The 20,497-nt window shown below is 37.7% G+C and overlaps 1 protein-coding gene across 4 annotated transcripts in view; it reads left to right on the top strand.

Moving 5' to 3' along the window:
* LOC148951628 (uncharacterized) overlaps positions 1-20,497 on the top strand; it is a 97,179-nt gene that overhangs the window by 3,529 nt on the left and 73,153 nt on the right. Inside the window, exon 1 of one of the 4 annotated variants that reach the window (XM_089090386.1) lies at positions 3,408-3,447. The exons of the other annotated variants lie outside the window; for them this stretch is intronic. The gene's annotated coding sequence lies outside the window, so the exon portion shown is untranslated. Of the gene's footprint in view, positions 1-3,407; positions 3,448-20,497 lie in introns of those variants that run through there. 4 annotated transcript variants of the gene reach the window in all.

Here is a 20,497-nt window from a genome sequence, read left to right as displayed (position 1 = left end):
TTTTCAGGGAAATCTGGGGTAAAGTAAAGATTTTAAGGGAAAGTTTTATTTTTTCAAACAAAAGGCTGAAAAATTCTTCATATGCTCAGTTTTTTAAAAAAGCTTATGTAGTAACACTGGCTTACGTTGCTGTAATTGCCGAAATTTCAAAAAGCTGAACCCTGGAATATTATTTAGGTAGCCTAGTATTTATTTTATTTTTAAGCAATGGCTTTTATTGGTGTAAATTACCGACATAAGGGATTATTGGTTAGGCTCTGCAGCAATTGTGGGTAAGGTTTATATTACCGGACTATTCAGGTAGCTAAGAAATAAACTTTTCTCTATAGTCAAAATTGCATCCTGAATCCAAATTTAACGTGCATTTGCGTCGGAAATGAACTTTACTATTACTAAAATGAAGTTAGTGGTGGATTGGCTAAGGGTCTTACTAACTGCATAAAACAAGTCATTGAAAAAAAACTCGATTCCTTGGCAAAATTTTGTTAAATTTTGTGCAGATACTACTAATGTCATGTTTGGAGGCAATAGAGGTGCTTCAGCGCTAATGAAAGCCATGAATGTGAAATTCATGTATTGAATGTGAAATGCTCATGCCATCTTATTCACTTATGTTCATCCAATGCATGCTTGTCCCTTCCCAAGACATTAGAAGACTTGGCGCAAAAAAAAAATCTATGCCCTCTTTTCCAGAAGCGCTTCCAGGCAAGATAAGTATGCTGAATTACAGGTTTATTTCAGTGCAAAACACTCTCAATTCTTGCACCAGGATGGAACCGTTGATTGTCCTTTCATGCCTGCATAAAGAGGCTTCTAGAGCGCCTGGTTGCTATCACTCAGTATATCGTAGAAACCACGTTTGACGAGCCAACTGCAACCAATGACCTTATCTTGTCAATATTACAAAACAAGTTGACAAAGCCATACGTTGAACTCATGGACTACTCTCTCGGCCTTTCCAAAGGATTCAACACAGTTTTTCAACCTGGGCTTCCAGTTCATCCCTCTCTAAAGGGAAGTGTCAGCAAACTTATATTGAATGATGTTGCGTCTAATTTCATGAAACTGGACTATATTCGCAGTGTTAGGTTGTTTACCGAACTGGATCTTTACCTTTCAAGTGAGTACCTGCCTTTAAACCAAACATATGTGGGACTAGATGCAACCGATTCAATGCAAGAACTCGTAGATGCTTAAGAGCCAAGTGATAGTATGGATCTCTTTTACCAGTCTTGTTGAAAATACTATAGGCTATAGTCCTAACCAAGCAGATCCAAGACTATTTCAAGTTCGAAGACGAAATTTATGACATTTTGCTTTGTTTGAACCAAGGAATACAAAAAATTTGAAGCCAAAATCTCTAAGGCCACTATCTACGAGATTTCGTGTTCTAATAAAAAAGTGTTGCCTCCGAAAAATGGACGTAGAATGGAGGTCACAGGCAATGAATGATGTCACTGAGACTCATTTTTGGGGATACCCAAGTTGAAGACCTGTCAGTTGAGCAGTACTGGATAAAGACATTTAGCCTGGAGACTGGCAGTGACGAAATCAGGTACCAGGTAATGCGCAAGCGCATATCACTCATTTTCTCTTTACCTTTTAGCAATGTACCAGCTGAGCCTTTGTTTAGTCTCCTGAAATTAATTAAAACATACATCCGAAATAGTCTCAAGAATGTCACACTAGTGTCACTTATTCTAGTCAATTACTTGTTGAAAAACGAAGATAAAACTTCATAAACAGTCAGCATACCGAAGGCTGTCGTTGGCTTCAGGACAAAAGGCAAACGCTACGTGCAATGAAGTGCTGGAGATGACACTTAATTAAACTTTTTTATGTGTTCTCGGTAGTGTAAAAGATGTTATATATATATCATTGTCTGAAATAAAAAATAACAATTTGATGCTGCGCTATGTTTTTTTCATGTAGATTGTATGGAAATGTAAAGCATACTATCCCTTCTTTCTAGGGAGAAAAATAGGGATACATCGGACCTAAAGATGGGGAATTTTAGGGAAAATTGAAATCGAAGAGTGGAAACACTGGCAAAGATATACTAAAGAAAACTAACCTGTTTCTCTGGATCTTGAAATTTGCAGGCTTATTTTAGTTTTGACAAGATTTTTGCGGAAACTAAATTTCAGCTGTGAGGCAATGGCAATCCCGGGTCACTTTGCATGAAAGAGTCGTCGTAAAAACGTCAGAGGGGGCTCATTCAACTAGAAATCGAAAGTCCTAGCACCCTGTTTGAGAGTTAAAAGTGATTGGAAGGCTACCATCACCTTCCCAAGCTCTTCTTAGCTGCCCTCTCCCCTTAAACACGATCAAAATTTTGAGACTGTCATTTTGTTCAAAATGGTCGAAAAGTCCAATAACTATGCATCTAGGAAAGACATGACACCCCGCAATACTTAGGGGACATGGGCTGTAAATTATGCAAGTTGCCTATTATTTACATATAGGTTTCATCATTGGGAAAGGGGCATGTTTGATCCTGGGTCTCCAAAAAGGCTGAGGGAATTAAGGTGAAACTTCCAGGGAGTTTTGAAGGGGATTTTGAACTACAGAAGACGCTATGTGCATCCACGATTTCGAAAGGGCTTATATGCAATACCTCAGGAATGACTATAGGCAAGGCCGTATAAAATACACCAAGTTTAGTGCTACCCATCAAAAGCTACGAGCCTGAGAAAATTTGCCAGATTTTCGAATAATGAGAAAACACCCTCTAAAAGTCAAGGAATCTTAATTAAAGTCACGCCATCAGATTGAGCGTATCAGAGAATCGTACTGTAGGTGTTTGAAGCTCATATATACAAAAATGTGGATTTTTGCATTTTTTCCCACTAGAAAGATGAAGGATACGTCTTTATTTTTTTTTGTGGGGGTTTTGCCAGGGGTGATTATATCGAATCAATGATCCTAGAAGATCAGGAGAGGGTTCTTTTGATCGGAAATCAAAAGTTCTAGTGTACTTTTTAAGTGACCAAAAATATTATAAGGCAGCTAGCCCCCCTCCAACTCCATCTTTTCACCAAAATCGTCGAACAATTTTGAGATAGACATTTGGTTCACCATAGTCAAAATATCTTATAACTATGTCTTTGAAAATGACTTGATCCCAGTAGTGGAGACCCTTGCTATAAAAGGGAGGCTCCTTATACAGGAGAAAACTGTACTCCAGCTAGAACATCTAAAAATAGCCTCTGACGCTAAATCTATTCATGTTACTAATGGCAGTCCAAATATGGAGTCACTAGAAATAATCTGAAGTATAGTGACAAGTATGACGATTCAGAAATTCTCTTTTTAATATATTTTCCTTGAATTCCAGCATATAAATATAGCTTGCACCCGAGAGGTGTATATTAGTTCTAATTCTTTTGTTGACTCAGCAATATATGTATTATTGACAACCAAAATGGAGTTAAACATTTTTTCGATGTAAGTTACTTTTTAAAATTAAATAGTTTGTTTGAATTAATTTATATATTTTTCCGTTGAAATAGTTTGATAGATCTTGTATTTCAAAAGTCCAAATATACACACGAATTTTTGAAAAAAATAAAGAAATAAAGCACACAGAACCACGAATATTGAACAAGAAACAAATCTAATGATAATTTAGCAAGAAAATAATTATAATTTATAATTACTTGTATTTCAACCTTCTTTCTAAGCTCTCATCGTCAAGTATCTTAACAACATATTGAACACGTTTCAACTTTGACAATAGGCATGAAATTCCAAAATAAGTGTTTTTTGGCAATGTGAAACAGTTTCCCCTATTCTCTAACTAGTAACCTGCTTAACCTTGTCTAAATGACGGTCACTACACACTGATGACGGTCACTGCACATGTGACCGAAATATCTAGTATTTTTGTGAATTTCTATCACTGTTATGATCATCACTGTCTATTAAAAGGATTTTATCGCTATTTGAACTTTTATTTATCATATAGGAGAGACATTTATCTGTTGTTTTCAAATTCTCGGTTTTTGACAGATTCCCGGCAAATTAGCTTTAAATTAAATGCTTTACATTGACGAGCTATAGAATATACATTAAAATGATAGTGTAGGAGTGTGGAGTTTTTTAAATGATAAGTATATTTAGTTAAATAAGCATCTTTTTTATTCTTAGTAACGCGTAAGATCTCCAATACAAAGTGCAATCAAAGGAGTTATTTATAATTTTTCATCATGTATGCTAAATAAAATGGAGGGAGGGGCACATCCAGCTTGTTGAAATTAAATTACTTGGAAACTAAAAATGTAATTTATATTTAAGTAGCCTATGCCAAAGAAAGCAAAGTTAACAGCTTCCGCTCAAATAGATAAGACCAATTGTAACAGTATATGCGGAGCCTACCATACATGAACTTTCCAGGACTTCTGTGCTTACTGCACAAGACAATAATGTGCCCAATAACTTTCCACATTATGAATCTTCAATGCACGGCGTAAATAGAAAGTATATTTTATCCCTTCGTTTCTTCCCGTTTTCTCGATTATTAATTATTATTTTTTATATAATTGTATTTTGTAATATAAAGAAAAAGAAAACTAAATTTCGTTGAATAATATTTGAATATGATTAGTATGGAATTTGTCTAATTAAATTTAAAGATGGTTTACGGTTGTTCTTAAAAACAATGACGAAACGGAGAATTTATTGGACAGCACAATATAAAAAAGTACAGCTTTGAGCAAAGAAAGTTAAGGGTTTAAATGTGTATTTCTTTAAATTATCCTCTCCCCAACAGATCATCTCGCATGGAAGCAGTTATCATAGAAACTATGACGGTATAGTTCTTTGAATATTCTAGTACCCTTTTTAAAAATAATAAGATATCAATCAGCCTCGAAAACATTTTTATATATCCATTTCACTCGAAATATTTGAAAGTTCAATAATTTATGTGTGTCTGTGGGAATGACATAAATTCCACAGATTATTTAGCTTAGCTCATAAGTTATGCCAATTGGCATTTGTTTAAAAAATACTTTATTACGGCGGGGGACATCTGGTACTGTGATCGGGGGAGGGAAAATATGATCGTGGGTTTTTCAAAACAGATAAAGAGCATTAAGATGAAACTAAGATAAAATCAGAACATACACTATGTTCATTTAAGTTGTCAATATTGTGTAACAGCATTACATAAGGAGTTATTAAATCGAAACTTTCAGGATATATAGTGGTTGTGTGGGGTTGACAGTAAACTACTACTACTAGTATATATATCTTTTTAGTATGCAATTATTTTTAAAATAATATGAAAATATATCTCGCTAATAATCCATTTTTTGGTTCTGTGACATCTTTGAGGATACAGCTTTATCACGCTGCCGGCAGATTTTAACAATACTCAAACTTATTGACCCAACATCTGGCGACAATGACCTTGAGTGGTACGAGAAGTTTTCAAAGGAAGGTTTTAGTGATAATAATGTTACTTCTTCCACTAGTTCATTTAACATTCCCCCAAGTATCTTTGAACAGGGTTTGGGGGTGATGTTTGCCCAACACGACGCATTTGAAGATCAAGGTGGACCAGAGGGCGATTTTGGTTGGGTTGATCAGCTGAGTCCTAACACTTGTAGAGTATTAGATAATTTTTACAGAGAAAAAAATAAAAAGCCTCCTCCCATTGCTTTAATGGACATCACACTAGCTCATCCAAGTGCATTTGAAGATCAAAACAAATTTGCTATGTCTGAACAACTCAGTCCAGATACACTGTAGAATATGCTGAGTGAACTAGGTGATATTATTCCACGCACCAACCCTCTTATTGAGGTTGAACAGAGTGGGGGAGGTATTATGGATATACAAATCTCTCCAGGATGATTTGCATATCCATAATAAGCGTCAATAGCACTCAAATAGTTTCATTTAAATGAAAATGCCGGTGAAGTTTATTCAGAATTTCTATTAGTCCTTCATCAGCATTTAGGAAATTTTTAGGATGTATTTATGGTATGGATAGATAGTATTGTAACTAAATTAGGTAATTATAATGAGAAGGGTAGTGGTACAGTCATTTTATTTATTGAAGATTTACATATAAATCTATTTAAATTAAAAAAAAATTATCTTAAGAGGTGGGCATGGGGAGACGGGTGTAGTTTTAAAATAGTATCCAGATTTGACAGGATGTCGAGGTGTACAATGAATCTGTTCCGAAACTGGGCAACAGTGTTCCATGTATGCATTTCTTACGACGGCTTATCGACTTCTAAAAGATAATGCTACTAAGACAAAGTTGGACAAATTGGCAGCTGATGGACGTGTAGTGGGGGCAGAGTTTCCTAAAGTAGATTTCTGTTGATTAAAAGGTCAGTATCAAGTAACACTCAAGGGAATACATTTTTTTGAATAGGCTAATGAACATTTAAAGATTGGTGTTACGTTGTTACAATATGACACAGAATTTTAGGAGGATGACCGCAGTAAAAAAAGGGGGTTATATTTCTAGTGACGGTTCCGTCGATAGAATCAGTGAAGAACTGGGTATGGCTTCTTTACACGCCTCCTACAGAACCTGAGTCAATTCGATGTTTTAATCCAATTACAGATATTAGTAGGGTTCGGGGGGAAGGAAAAACAAAAGAAGTTAGCTACTATTGTCCAACATATCTATCTAGATTTTGGACTGAATTAAAGCTAAGGAATCACATGAAACACTGTAAGCGTCATGGGTACCAGTCTGTGGAAACGGTTAGTGGTGACAAGGCAGTTTTGCGTTTTAAAAATTTCCAGAACTCACTCTTTCAGAATGACAAGATCAACTTAGATTACGAAGCTAAACTCACAGATGTGAATGATCCAACAAATTCAAATCGTATCAAAGAATATCAAGCTATAGTAGTGTCTTACGCCCACGCTCAAAGAGACTCTAGCAATACCATGTAAGTGTTAGATGTAGTCAAGATATTGGGTGGGGAGGATTGTATGCGCACAAACTTGACTAAACTTATTGTAACAATAAATAAGGCAATCTCACGTTTGCCTCACACGAATTATCCTTATGATTCTATCACCAGAGGATAAGTTGGCCATTGAAAATAAAAAAATATTTTCTGAGTGGAAATTTGAAGACGACAAAGAGGGGAAAGGGGGTAAGGGGAAAGGGGTAATGGGGAAAGGGATAAAGGGAAGGTACACGGCCACGATCATTTATGGCAGGAAATTTCATCAGGAGGGAGTAAATTTCGGGGAGTCGCCCATTAATCCTGTAATCATTGGCACGTATGCAGAAAGGTGAAGTTGTAGATGGGGCATGGATAGATTTTTTTCCCATAATATCATACCCAAATCATCTGAGAAGCTGCTGCTCTTAGAATTCAAATGGAAAACAATATATAATGGACATACTTGTTTGAATAAAATCAGTTTTTTAGACTCCTTTAGTTTTTTCCCCCAAATCTCTAAGCCAATTATTTCTAGTACCGAAAAGCGACAATTTCAATAGTTTACCCCTCCTTAAACAGCGCTTTCAAGATGCCGAAATGTATGACTTATTAACCTGTAAGGGCATATACGCGTATGATAACTACAGCTCCACCTCGAGGCTGAGTGAGGAGAAACTACCACCCATTAAAGCGTTTAATAATTTATTTAATGATAGCCAATGCACCACTGCCGACTATGAAATTTCCAAGAGGGTTTGGGTCAAGGGAAGGTGTAAAACTGGGTGGAATTATTGCAAAATGTACTTGGCGAGTGATGTATTGACACTATTGGATATTGTCTTTAAGAATACGGATAAAATCAATGTCTCATTGCTGTTTACTCTACGGTGATTGCAAACGGCTTGACAATCGATGTGCTTCAAATTTCCCTAACATTGACTCCACCATTGAGGAGAATGGACCAGAAGGATGGTTTTTTAGAAATGACGGTGAAATACCGATGGGAGTCCATGAATTTTTGAATCCATACAAGTTATCGTTGGTAGAGGATTCGGGTATGCACTGGGTACCTTCAAAGCAAAAACGTATTGCTGGCCTTGATCCGAAACAGTATATAGTTGTTCATCATCTGCTTTTGTAATGGATGGTAGCCAATGTTTTCAGGGTCACAAAGATACATAGAGACCTCCAATTTGACGAAAAACCTTATTTAAAAAAGTTCATTGACACTTTTGTCGGTAAGCGTTCACAAGCAAAACTGAAGGTTGAAAAAGAAATGTATAAGCTCATTTTAAATTCAGCCTTCCGTAAAATGTGCGAAAGCATGTGAAACAGGACGCGATGTGACGTTGTAACCAATCCAAAAGAATGTGCTCGAATCGTTTTCCGATTTAAAATTTACATCATTCACTATCATAGACTCCAATATGGTCTTCCTACATGGAAAAATAAGAAATGTCGTTTTAAATAAAAATACTGCTAGTGGCAGTTCAATGACAGCAATCTCCAAGAAACTCGTGTTGCCATTCTTTTACAATGTGTGCAAATTCCAATGACCGAGGGAGGGGGAAGTTCAAGTGTACTACGGAGACACTGATTCACTCCTGTTAAAAGTTAAAACTGGAAATTTACTGAATGATTTGGAAAATGGTATGCTCATTAGCTTTCAAATGGATTTTACACATTAGAATGAGTCCATTTATCTGGAGTTAGTGAAGTGCCAGGCCCTAAATAAATTGTTGATATTAAAGTCGGAGACGGGGACCGATTTAATATCCAATGGTGTTTTTCCAGGTCCGAAGGTGTACTTTGTGGAAACACACAAGACGGATATCAAACAAGTGCCCAAGGGGGTGCCTACAAACTATGTCAAAAATAATATAATTTCGACATGAGTGTTTATAGAAACTTTGTGTCTATGTCCATAAGGGTGGTGTGAAGGTACTAACCCATGGGCACTTCGTATTTCAGATCGAGTTGAATGTGTAGACTATAGAAAACAACTCGGTATGGAATAAATTCACCTAAATCATTATCAATACTACTACTAGGTGGGTGGTGGTGGGAAGATTTCTTTTTTCTTGATCCATTTCATCAATATTAAACAGCAGTAAAGTTTATTTGTGCTGATACTTTTTAGACTGAGAGATGCGTTAGACAAAGTTTTAAGAGAAGAACAGTGCGGTTTTAGAAAAGATAGAGGAGGTGTCGACCATATTTTCACTCTTAGGCTAATAATTGAGAAGTACCTGAACTCTCAAACACCTTTGGTCCTCAGTTTTATAGATTATGAGCAAGCGTTTGATTCTGTTGATAGAAGAGCTTTAGCAAAGGTCTTGTCCTTGTATGGTTCACCAGACAATTACATTAAAGTGATTAATGCTTTGTGCGAGAATAATAATGCTGTGGTTAATGTAGGAAATGAGATTAGCAGCTGGTTTTGTATTAACCCATTAACGCCCAAAACCTGTTACCGATAAAATTGTGTGGTCCTTGCTTAGTGCAGTGAAATAAGGTTCTAACTTAAAGATTTATGGTGCCAAACATTTTTTCGCACCGAAGGTGTAACCCTGGTGCTGTGTTCTCATATGGGAGCGTTGGGCGGTAATTTTGTCTTTGGAAATTGATGGAAATATATGGATACATGTCTTTTGTCATGTTTACTGAAAATTAGTATAAAAACGAATCCAAGCTAGGCATGGAATTGCTCGTAGCACCGTTGCAAGTGAAGTTAGACACAGGACTCTCTGCACTCTAGCCGTGCATTTTTGCATACTCGGCATAGACCCTGCTTCTCTGCTGTCACCAGTACATGAGCGGTTGATTTCTTAGGGTATATCCGGAGAGATCCTGAGCTCCCACTATAACCTGAACGGTAGGTTACGTTGTTGAAAAGACCCTGAACTACTTTACGAAGGAATTCAAGCTGTGAAATCTTTTCAGCCACGTCACCATCATGCAAGTGACGGTAGTACCGCCAATCTGCGACCATGAGCGTGCAAAGAAGATTTTGGCCTATGATTTAATACCACTTTTTTCCTCGCAAAATTGGTCTGTATGCCGACAAAGCATTATCGACTAGGTCAACGCCCCCTATTCCCTGATTATAATTCGTAATAAAGTGTGGCTGTCCAATTGGAGCATCTTTGTGCTCCGCCACTGATTATTTTTGCCTGGTAAAGCGGTTCTGTGGAGCCGTAGTTGGTTGTCGCACAAACGGCTTTGCTATTTTTCCACTTGACAGCCAAAAGCACAGTCCACTTGACAGCCATAGTCATAATAATCACGTTCCTTCTTTTCCATAACTTTGGTTTCTTCGAGACAACACCCCTTCAAGCGATTTTCACGCATAGTGCCTGTGGAACGAAATGCTTGCGAGTGAAGCTGTGTGAGAAGATCGTGGTTTGTCGAGAAATTATCAAAGCAGACTTCGTGATGGGTTGCTTTTTCAACAACAGACAATAGGTTTGTGACCATCAGTGTACCTGGGGGTTTTGCTGGCTGTTGCTCACTCCTTCAACAGTAAAGATCGATTTTTTAGGGATACCCACTAGAACAAGCTAGCACCCATGGTTTGTACCCAAACCAAATCGCTTTTACTCGGATATACATTTTGCAGCTGTAACAACCAAAGAATGGTATGATTTGTTCGTCTACGGAAAGTTTCTAACAGAACGTCCCATATTGCTGAAGTTTGATGTTCTCGGCATCTACAAGTGACATCACTTTGACCATCGTGTCGCTCTCCTGGAGCTCATTATTGTTTGCAAAGTGCATGTTCTTCTTTATCTTCAGAAATCTGTTGCGGTTCATGACCTGCCCAGTTTTAGCAATGACTAGGTTGTCTGACCAGGAGCACTACATGCTTTCACTTGGAGGGTAATCATATCCTGATAGTAGCATAATTCCCAAAAAACTATGAAGTTCTCCAAAGTTCAATGTGAAACTGATGTCACCATTCTGAGAAGCATATCGTGTTGTTTTCCGCATGATCATAGCGCGGTCTGTTTCGTCGTAGAACTGACAAACAAAAACTCGAATTCGGATATGTTTTTCATGTGACTAACCTTGTCTCCCAGTCTAAGTAGTGATTCTGGTGGAAGATCTCCATCCAGTGACCTCTTTTTCCATTTCGGCATATCCCTCTGGTTTTTTTTCGTAGGCCCAGATTCTTAGAGGCGGGTTTTGAAGACTTTCCTTGCGATACTGTTGGGGTTGGTTTCTACGACGGCTTAGTGGGACGTCGTCTAAATCATCAGCATCCAAAGTAGAAGCGACAGAAAGGCAAGATGGGTTATCTTCAGCTACATCGTCTGTAACGGAAGAATGGATGATATCAAGCTCTATCGTCCCTGCAACATCACTTGGAAGATCATTCAAAGACTAGGTGTTGTCCTCGTCCCTTTCTTCTTCCTTGCTAACTGCCCCCACACCAGGGGAAATTATGACCATATGAATCTTTTCCTCGTCATCAATTAGTTCGTCTAGTATAGCCACAGCTTCTTTCACAGATAAATACTGTTTGGGAGCCACCTACAAAATAAAATATACCGTCAGTCGCCGATCCGTAAAAGATTTTGTGGGGCCTAAGCACCCAACGTTCCCAATAGGGAGCACCTTTAGTTATCCAATACTGTCTCCTCACTCTGTGGTCATTTTAACATAAGCGCTCCACACATTCTAAGGTTGGTAAGCACAGAGTTCTAAAACACTAAAACAAGATATTCCAACCACTCATCTTTGCTGGTATTTCACCCGAAACTGCTGGTTCCCAAAAATTGACTTTTAGCTAGATTTCAGAAAATCCTGAAAACTAACCTGATTCCAATTCAAGAGACGGAAAATTCGAGGAAGTTGCTGGTTAGCCTTAGATTTCTATAAAAAGCTTAGAACTTGCCCGAGCTGCTATCTTGTGGGAAAAAAAAAAATCAAAATGAGACGTCCCCAAATGGGAAAATTGAGCGCTAATGGGTTAAATCAGGAGTTAAGCAGGGTTGTGTTCTATTCGCCTTTATATGGATTATTTTGATGGACTTTGTCTTAAGGAGCACAGGAAAGGCAATGGTAGACCACGGAATCAAATGAAGAGGAAAAATCCTCCTGGACTTAGATTATGCTGATGATTTAAGCATCTTAGATGAATCCTATAAGTGTGATCAAAATGAATGAAGTTTTAGAGGTTTTAGAGGAACTTTTTGAGTTCAGGGTGCTAGAACAGGTTTGAAAATTAATCTTAAGAAGACTAAGTCACTAAGGCTAGGAATAAGTGGAGATAAAAAGGCGACGTTGGATAACGAAAAGATTGATCAGGCGGGCAGCTTCATTTACCTTGGTAGTATTAGTAGTAAAGATGATGGGAGCAGTGAAGATGTTAAAAGTAGAATAGCCAAGGCCCAGGGTGTTTTTTCACAGTTAAAAAAAAGTAAAAAAAGTCTACAAAACAAGTTTAGAATATTAGAAGCTACAGTGATGACAGTGGTCAAGTATGGCTCTGAAGCATGGGCGCTCCGAAAAGCGGATGAAGATTTGCTGGATGTTTTCCAGAGAAATTGCCTACGGATTGTTCTGGGTACCCGGCTGATTGACCGTATTTCAAATATTAGGCTGTACGAAAAATGGGGTTCAATACCACTTTCTAGGGCTATAATGTAAGAAAGGTTGAGGTGGCTAGGAAACGTTGTGCGGATGAAGGATGACAGATTGCAGAAGTTTGTCCTTTTCGAAAATTTTGCTTTAAACCCCGATCCCTAGAAATCAAAGAGACATTCTTGAACAAAATAAAATGGTCTGGAAAATCGAAAATATGTTCTGAAAGGACTAAAGTAAAGTCTTCAGACTTAGAATCTTGCTTTACAGCCGAAGAAATAGAATCTTTATGCTGTAATAAACATTAGTAATAAAGATAATCTTGGTTTAAAGCCGGTTGCTTTAAAGCAAGGTTCTTACTTATCCGTAGCCACCTCTTATAATATCCTAATTGCACGGTTTCTAGCCTTCCCATATCCTCAAACCTCAGAACCATAGTGAATTACACCTAAGATTTTAGCCCTGAAACCCTCTTTAACTACTTGGAGCTTTTTAATATCCCTCAGCTGACTTCTTAATACCATATTACAACATGATTTACCTTTTTTCAATCCTACTTTCTATATGGCTACTAAATAAATTTCCTTTCGCCTTAAGCTTAACACCTAGATATGAACACTCCTGCACTAATCTGACCCTTCTACCCTTAAAACTAAATTTAGCATCCTCCTCAAGTCTAACACATTTATGGAATACTAACACTACGATTTTATCCACATTAAGTTCTAACTTTTTCTATCCAAATAATCCTCTAAAATATCAAGTAACTTCTGAAGGTTCTTTGTGAATCGGCAACCAAAATAATATCATCTGCGAACAATATCACGTAAATGGAAACAATATCTAAACTCACCATCGGCGCCTCCTTCTTTTCCATAAACGCTACAACAGAATTTATAAACAGGGCGAATAATTTAGGAGACAATGTGAGACCCTGTTTAACACCTTTATATCCTCTAACTACCCTTGAAACTTGCCAACTAACTCTCACAACTACTCTAGTAAATCTATACATTTGAACTAAAACTAACACAAATGCGGTCGGAAGACCAGTCTCTATCAAACTTTTCATTAATAGAAACCTACAAACTATCAAAACTACAAACTACAAACTAATAGAAACTTATTAAAAGCTCCTTTAATATCTATAAATGCCGTGTAAAATCTTCCTTTTTCAGCACTGGTATAATTATTAATTAAGGCCTGCAGACTAAATATATGATCAGTCGTCCCAAAGCCTTCTCTAAAACCCGCTAGAACCTTATCCAAAACATCCCCATTTTCTATCCACCTTCTTATTCTAAAGTCTAACACCTTACAAACTAACTTGGGTAAAATATTCCCTAAATGAATTCCTTGATAATTATTATGATGAGACCTATCTCCCTTCTTAAATAATGGTGCCATAATAGGCAACGCAATAGCGCTGCTTAAGTAAAGAACGATGTTGGCACAAGGTATTATTATTATTATTTTTTTTTCTTTTTCCTTACCAGGGCACTTCGTATCAAAGGAGTTGTCATAGAAACTTCGAAAAGGGCTCATTCGATTGGATATTGGAGTTGCTAGTGCCCTTTTTACTAGTCGAAAGTGACTGGAGGGCAACTAGCCCCCCCCCACGCCCATCATTCCCCCAAACACATCCAAGCAAAATTTTGAGATAGCCCTTTTGTTCAGCGTAGTTGATTTTCAGATAGAAAATATGTTTTTGAGGAGCTTACTCCCACACAACCCTCAGGGCAAGAGTTTTCAGTTATGCCCTTGGGGCATATAAGAACGATGTTGGCACAATGTATTATTTATTATTTTTTTCCTTTAGAGGGCACTTTGTATCGAAGAAGTTGTCGTAGAAACTTCTAAAAGGGCTAATTCAATTGGAAATTGGAGTGGCTTGTGCCCTTTTTAATAGTCGAAAGTGATTGGAAGGCAACTAACACCCCTTCCACGCCCATCATTTCCCGAAACACATCCAATCAAAATTTTGAGATAGTCATTTTGTTCAGTGTAGTTGATTTCCAGATAGAAAATATATTTCTGAGGAGGTCACTCCCCCACAGCCCTCAGGGCAAATGTTGTAAGTTATGCCTTGGGGGCATAAAAGGTTTTTATAGAAGGTGTTGTCGTAGAAACTTCAAAAAAAGCTCATTCAATTGAAAATTGAAATGGCTAGTGCTTTTTTTAATAGTCGAAAGTGATTGGAAGGCAACTAACATCCCTTCCACGCCCACCAATTCCCCAAAACATCCAATCAACATTTTGAGATAGTCATTTTGTACCACGCAGTTTAAAGTTCAGGAGATTTTACCTTTCAGCAGGACACTCCCCCACAGTCTTCAGGGCAAGGGTTATGAGTTATGCCCGGGGGGCATATAAGAATTTTCATGAAATCTTTGTCGTAGAGACTTGAAAAAAGGCTCATTCGATTGTAAATTTAAAGGGCTAGTGCACTTTTTAATGGTTAAAAATGATTTGAGGGCAACTAAGCCCTCTCTCACGCCCACCTTTCCCCCAAACACATCCAATCAAAATTTTTAAATAGGAAGTTAAAATAGTTTTGGAAGTTAGGTCTAAATATGACAACCCCTCCCCCCACAGCCCTCAGGGCAAGGGTTGTAAGTTATGCCCTGGGGGCATATAAGGTTTTATTTGTTGAAAGCGTTGTCGTAGAAACTTCAAAAAGGGCTCATTCAATTGAAAATTGAAAGGCCTGGTGCCTTTTCAAAGACCTGATAGTTGAAAGTGATTGGAGAGGGACTAACGCCCCTTTCACGCCCACCGTTTTCCCAAACACATCAAATCAAAATTTTGAGATATCCATTTTGTGCAATGTAGTTGAAAGTTCTGGAAATTAGATCTATTAGGACGATAACCCCCCTGAGAGCCCTCCGGGCAGGGGTTGTAAGTTATCCTGGGGGCATATAAGGTTTATATAGAAATTTGTTATAGAAATTTCAAAAAGGGCTAATTGGATTGGAAATTGAAATTGCCTTTTTTAACAGTCGAAAGTGAGTGGGGAGCAATTAACCCCCCTATCATGCCCACCATTTCCCCAAAAACATTCAATAAATGTTTAGAGATAGCAATTTTGTAGTTGAAAGTTCTGCGAATTATGTAGTTAATGATGACACACACCCTAGAGCCCCCAGGGCAAAGGTTGCAAGTTATGCCCTGGGGGCATATAAGCTTTTTATAAATAGAGTTTTCGTAAAACTTCAAAAGGGGCTCGTTCAATTGGAAATTGAAAGGGCTAGTGCCCTTTTTAATAGTCGAATTTATATTTTATAGTCGAATTTATATTTTAACACAGAGTTTAAGTTGTAAGTTATGTCCTGGGGGCATATAAGGTTTTATTGAAAGCGTTGTCGTAGAATTGAAAATTGAAAAGGCTGGTGCCTTTTTTGATAGTTGAAAGTGATTGGAGAGGGACTAACGCCCCTCTCACGCCCACCATTTTCCTAAACACACCCAATCAAAATTTTGAGATATCCATTTTGTTCAACGTAGTTGAAAGTTTTGGAAATTAGGTCTTTAAGGATGATAACTGAGCTCTTAGTGCAAGGGTTGTAAGTTATGCCCTGGGGGCATATAAGTTTTATATAGAAAGTTGTTGTAGAAATTTCAAAAAGGGCTCATTTGATTGGAAATTGAAATTGCCCTTTTTAATAGTTGAAAGTGAGGGGAGAGTAATTTCCCCCCCCCCGCGCACGCCCACCATTTCCCCAAAAACATTCAATAAATGTTTAGAGATAGCCATTTTGTTCAACGTAGTTGAAAGTTCTGCAAATTATGTATTTAATGATGACAAACCCCCCAGAGCCCCCAGGGCAAAGGTTGCAAGTTATGCCCTGGGGGCATATAAGCTTTTTATGTGTAGAGCTGTCGTAAAACTTCAAAAGGGACTCATTCAATTGGAAATTGAAAGGGCTAGTGCCCTTTCTAATAGTCGAAAATGATTGGAGGGTAACTAACCCCTCTCTCACGCCCACCATTCCTCCAAATACATCCAATCAAAATTTTCAGATAGCCATTTCGTTCAACGTAGTAGAATGTTCTGGAAATTAGGACAACCCCCCCCCCCACCAGCCCTCAGGGCAAGGGTTGTAAGTTATGGCCTGGGGGCATATAAGGTTGTTATTGAAAGTATTGTCGTAGAAACTTCAGAAGGGCTCATTTTATTGGAAATTGAAAGGGCTAATGCCATTTTTAACAGTTGAAAGTGATTGGAGAGCAGCTAACGCCCCTCTCACGCCCACCCTTTCCCCAATCACATCCAATCAAAGTTTTGAGATAGCCATTTTGTTTGACGTAGTTATAAGTTCTGGAAATTAGGTCTTAGAGGATGACAGCCACCCTAACAACCTTTAGGGTAAAGGTTGTAATTTATGCCCCTGGGGGCATATAAGGTGTTTATAGAAAGCGTTGTCGTTTCAAAAAGGGCTCATTTTATTGGAAATCGAAAGGGCTAGTGCACTTTTTAATAGTCAAAAGTGATTGGAAGGCTTGACATTTTTATAGTAAAGATCGATATGGGTATAATGTATTATTTCTTTTTGTTGTTGTTGTTTAGACCAAGGCACTTCGTATCGAACGAGTTGTTGTGAGAACTTCGAAAAGGGCTCATTCGATTGAAAATAGAAAGGGTTTACCTTTTCTAATAGTCGAAAGTGATTGGAGGGCAACTAATCCCCCTCCTACCCCCATCCTCCCATTTGCCCATTATGTTTAAAAACTAATGTTGCCTTAAGATTAAATCAAAATGCACTTTGTTAATGCTAATTCCCAATAAAGCATCGGGGCTACTTCTGCTCTTAAAATTTATCCAAATCAAAATAGCGTAAGTGTATCTAAGCTATCAAAGAAAGTAAACAGATTTTTTTGTGAATGGTATCAATTTTTCCATTTCAGGTCAACTAGAGGAGGTATGAAACTAAATTAAACACTACTATTTGTGTCCAGATTTTAAAAGGGTGTATTTTGTTAAAAATTGCAAACAAATTTTCTCCAGCATACAAATAGCAGGCCAAACTATAAAGTCTTAAAAAAAACGATAGGATTTAAAGTATTATTTTCTTTTTCCCTGAAAAGACTAAGTCAATATAAAACAAACAGAAATTAATTAAAACAAACTTTTTCCACAAAATAAGTTCTTCAAAGAAAAGTAAAGAACCGTATTAAACAAAAAGTGAGCAAAAATAATATCAAATAATCTACCAAGCGTGAAACTACCATAAATCAGCATCGATAAATAAATGAAACCCAAAACGAACAGAAAAGACAATAAATAACCGATTCAAACTCAAAACGAGCAGAAATTAACATAAGCTGGGCTCAAAACCCGTATGCCTTCCCAAGGCCAGACCAAAATTTGCACTTTACTGAAAGAAATATAAATGTTTATGCTTTTATAACTTTAATAAATCAAATAATATTAACATTTCGATTACTTAATATCAGTATATGTATATTGGACTGACAATACACATTCATTTGTATTTTTTCAGTAAAGTGCAAATTTTGTTCTGGTGCCCTTGGTGCGCTATCTAATATCAGGCAACTGGCATCGACGCTTCAGACTACCAAAGCCCAACCCACAAAATATTTTAGCAGACGAGAATTATGTTTGACTTAGTCATCTCAGAATACCAAGCCGCTTTCATCCCCGGACAAGGAATAAATGCTCAGATCTTTATGATAAGTGAAATTTTAGGAAAATAGCTAAAATATCGTCCCAAAGTATGTCAATTTTTTATTTATTCTAAACAAGTATTCGACATTACCTAGTGAAATTTTACGTGGCACATCCTCCTCCAACATGAAATGAAACCTAATTGATCTTATTATGGACATGTTCGACACATTCAGAAATCACGCTAAGATTAATAGCTTCAAGACGCTCACAGAAGTCCTTCAAGGATACCTCCTGTTCCGAAGGCTTTTCAACCTCTTCCTCACAGCGATTCCCTGAGTGGTAATTGCAGCCAGCGTAGAGGGAATCGTTACAAAATAAGCCACTTTTTGCTGATTGCATCGTCAAAACGCATGAAAGAGTCAAAGCGCTGCAAACTGCAGAAGAAGGAATTCTTGTTATTATTAGATTTTTTAAAACGGTTATAAATAAATGCAAACTAAATGCCTTTCTTTACGCACAAAAGCCAGAGGACACAAATAAACGGAAAGGAGGTGAGTTTCCCTACCTATGAGTAGCAATAATTATTTAAAAGACACAGAAACGTCTTGTGAGCTCGAGTTTTAAAGCCCACGCATTCATATGTAGATTAAAGACAACGTCCTGACACATTGATCACCCATTTGAAACCTACTTAAATGAAACAGGAACCCAGAAGATAGTTAACCAGCGTGGACTTGCAGTCTATGAGACTAAATGCCTATGCCGTAGCGCTGGAGTTACCCATCTTAATAGAGTCTTCAATCTTAAGCTCCTTTAACATCTCAAAATCCAACAAGCAATCCTCTCGAAAGTCAGGCCCCAGCAATTCTGGTAGCTCTGTTCTGCCATATCTAACGTTTCTTGGTTCCTGTTACATAGTTTTCGCCCTTGGGGTTGCGCTGCGGAGATGGATAAGGAGAATTTCACGCGTCACCCCCTCTAGAACGTCCTGCACGTAGAAGATGATACGAGGTATACAGAAGGTATATCACGGAACTTAGGAAGAGAGAGGTGCCAGGACCCAGGACACCCTTCATTGGTGGGCTTGACATAGTTCGAGTGATTCAAGTATTTGGGAGCGAATATTTTTCTATATTTTTTTATCATATTTTTTCTCTTGGAAATTTCAAACAATACGAACCGAAATTATACGAAGAAAGATTAGTAGTCTTTTTTTACTGAAGTTAAGAGCGATTATAAAACTTAAGAGTAGAAGTGACCCTAAAGCCCCCACGAGAACACCGTGCTGCCATCTACAATTTAGTTTAATGCTGACGGGACATAATTTATTCAAGGATTATCGATCGAGTCTAATGGGGGGGTCAAGGTCAATCGATCTGTTGTTGTTGTTGTTTGGCCACGTGTAATGGCATGAGGAGTGATTTACATAATCGATGGGGGAATTATTGATTCACGAGCGTGGTGAATTATGAAACAATATGGTCATAGAGTCCCTAGGGAGAAAGATTACGTAATCGCTCAATGACCTCTTTTTCCAAGATCGATTTATTTGTTGTTTCTATGTGTAATAGCTCGGGGACGAAGGTTGCACATGCGCATTGAATTCTAACGGGAAACAATGTTATTAATCTGGGACTCGAGGGGGAAGTGAATGTCAGTGAATTTACATAATCGCTAGGGGAAATTATTGATTCAAGAAGGGTGGAATCAAGAAACAAACATGGCTTCATTGTTGTTTGGTTAGCTTAACATGAGAAATTGATTTACATAATCGATATGGAAATAATTTATTCACGAAGGGGAGAATTAAGAAACATTAAGGCTTCTTTAATCTTTAGGCCTGAGGGATTTATTTATTATTGTTGGTTTTTGGACAAGTGCATGCTAGGGGTGAATGTCAAGGTGTCCTGGAATAGGAAACAGTTAGATTACATGTTTCCTTCTCAACCAATCAGAGAGTCAGATACATCCTCCTTCTCAGCCAATCAGAGGCCTGCTTACATATGATTTCCCCGTTATATAACAATTCACCCTTGAGATTTCGTATATAACGGGCATGCAATGTGATTAAATTATCAGAAAGTTCCAGAACACAATGGATAGAACACATGAAATTATTGATGAACTTGAAGCCTTGGCAGCCACAATTAGCAATGTAAGCTCTGTTTTCATTTTTTATTTTCAAAATAAAATTGTTTTCCGTGGTCACCCTCTACTATATTCGGGTAAAACCCCCCTCCCCCCGAGACAAACGTCCCTATATGATGTTTATACTCGATAAAAAGTGTAAAATACGCTCTTTTTTCGTTACGTAAGCCCCATCCTTCCTTCCCCCTCTGTTTACGACCTTAATTCTGTT

Source organism: Artemia sp. Qi Xiang Cuo, chromosome 6 (assembly GCF_049724085.1).
Source record: "Artemia sp. Qi Xiang Cuo chromosome 6, ASM4972408v1, whole genome shotgun sequence".
NCBI lineage: Eukaryota > Metazoa > Arthropoda > Branchiopoda > Anostraca > Artemiidae > Artemia > Artemia sp. Qi Xiang Cuo.
This window is presented reverse-complemented; position numbering and strand designations above follow the sequence as displayed.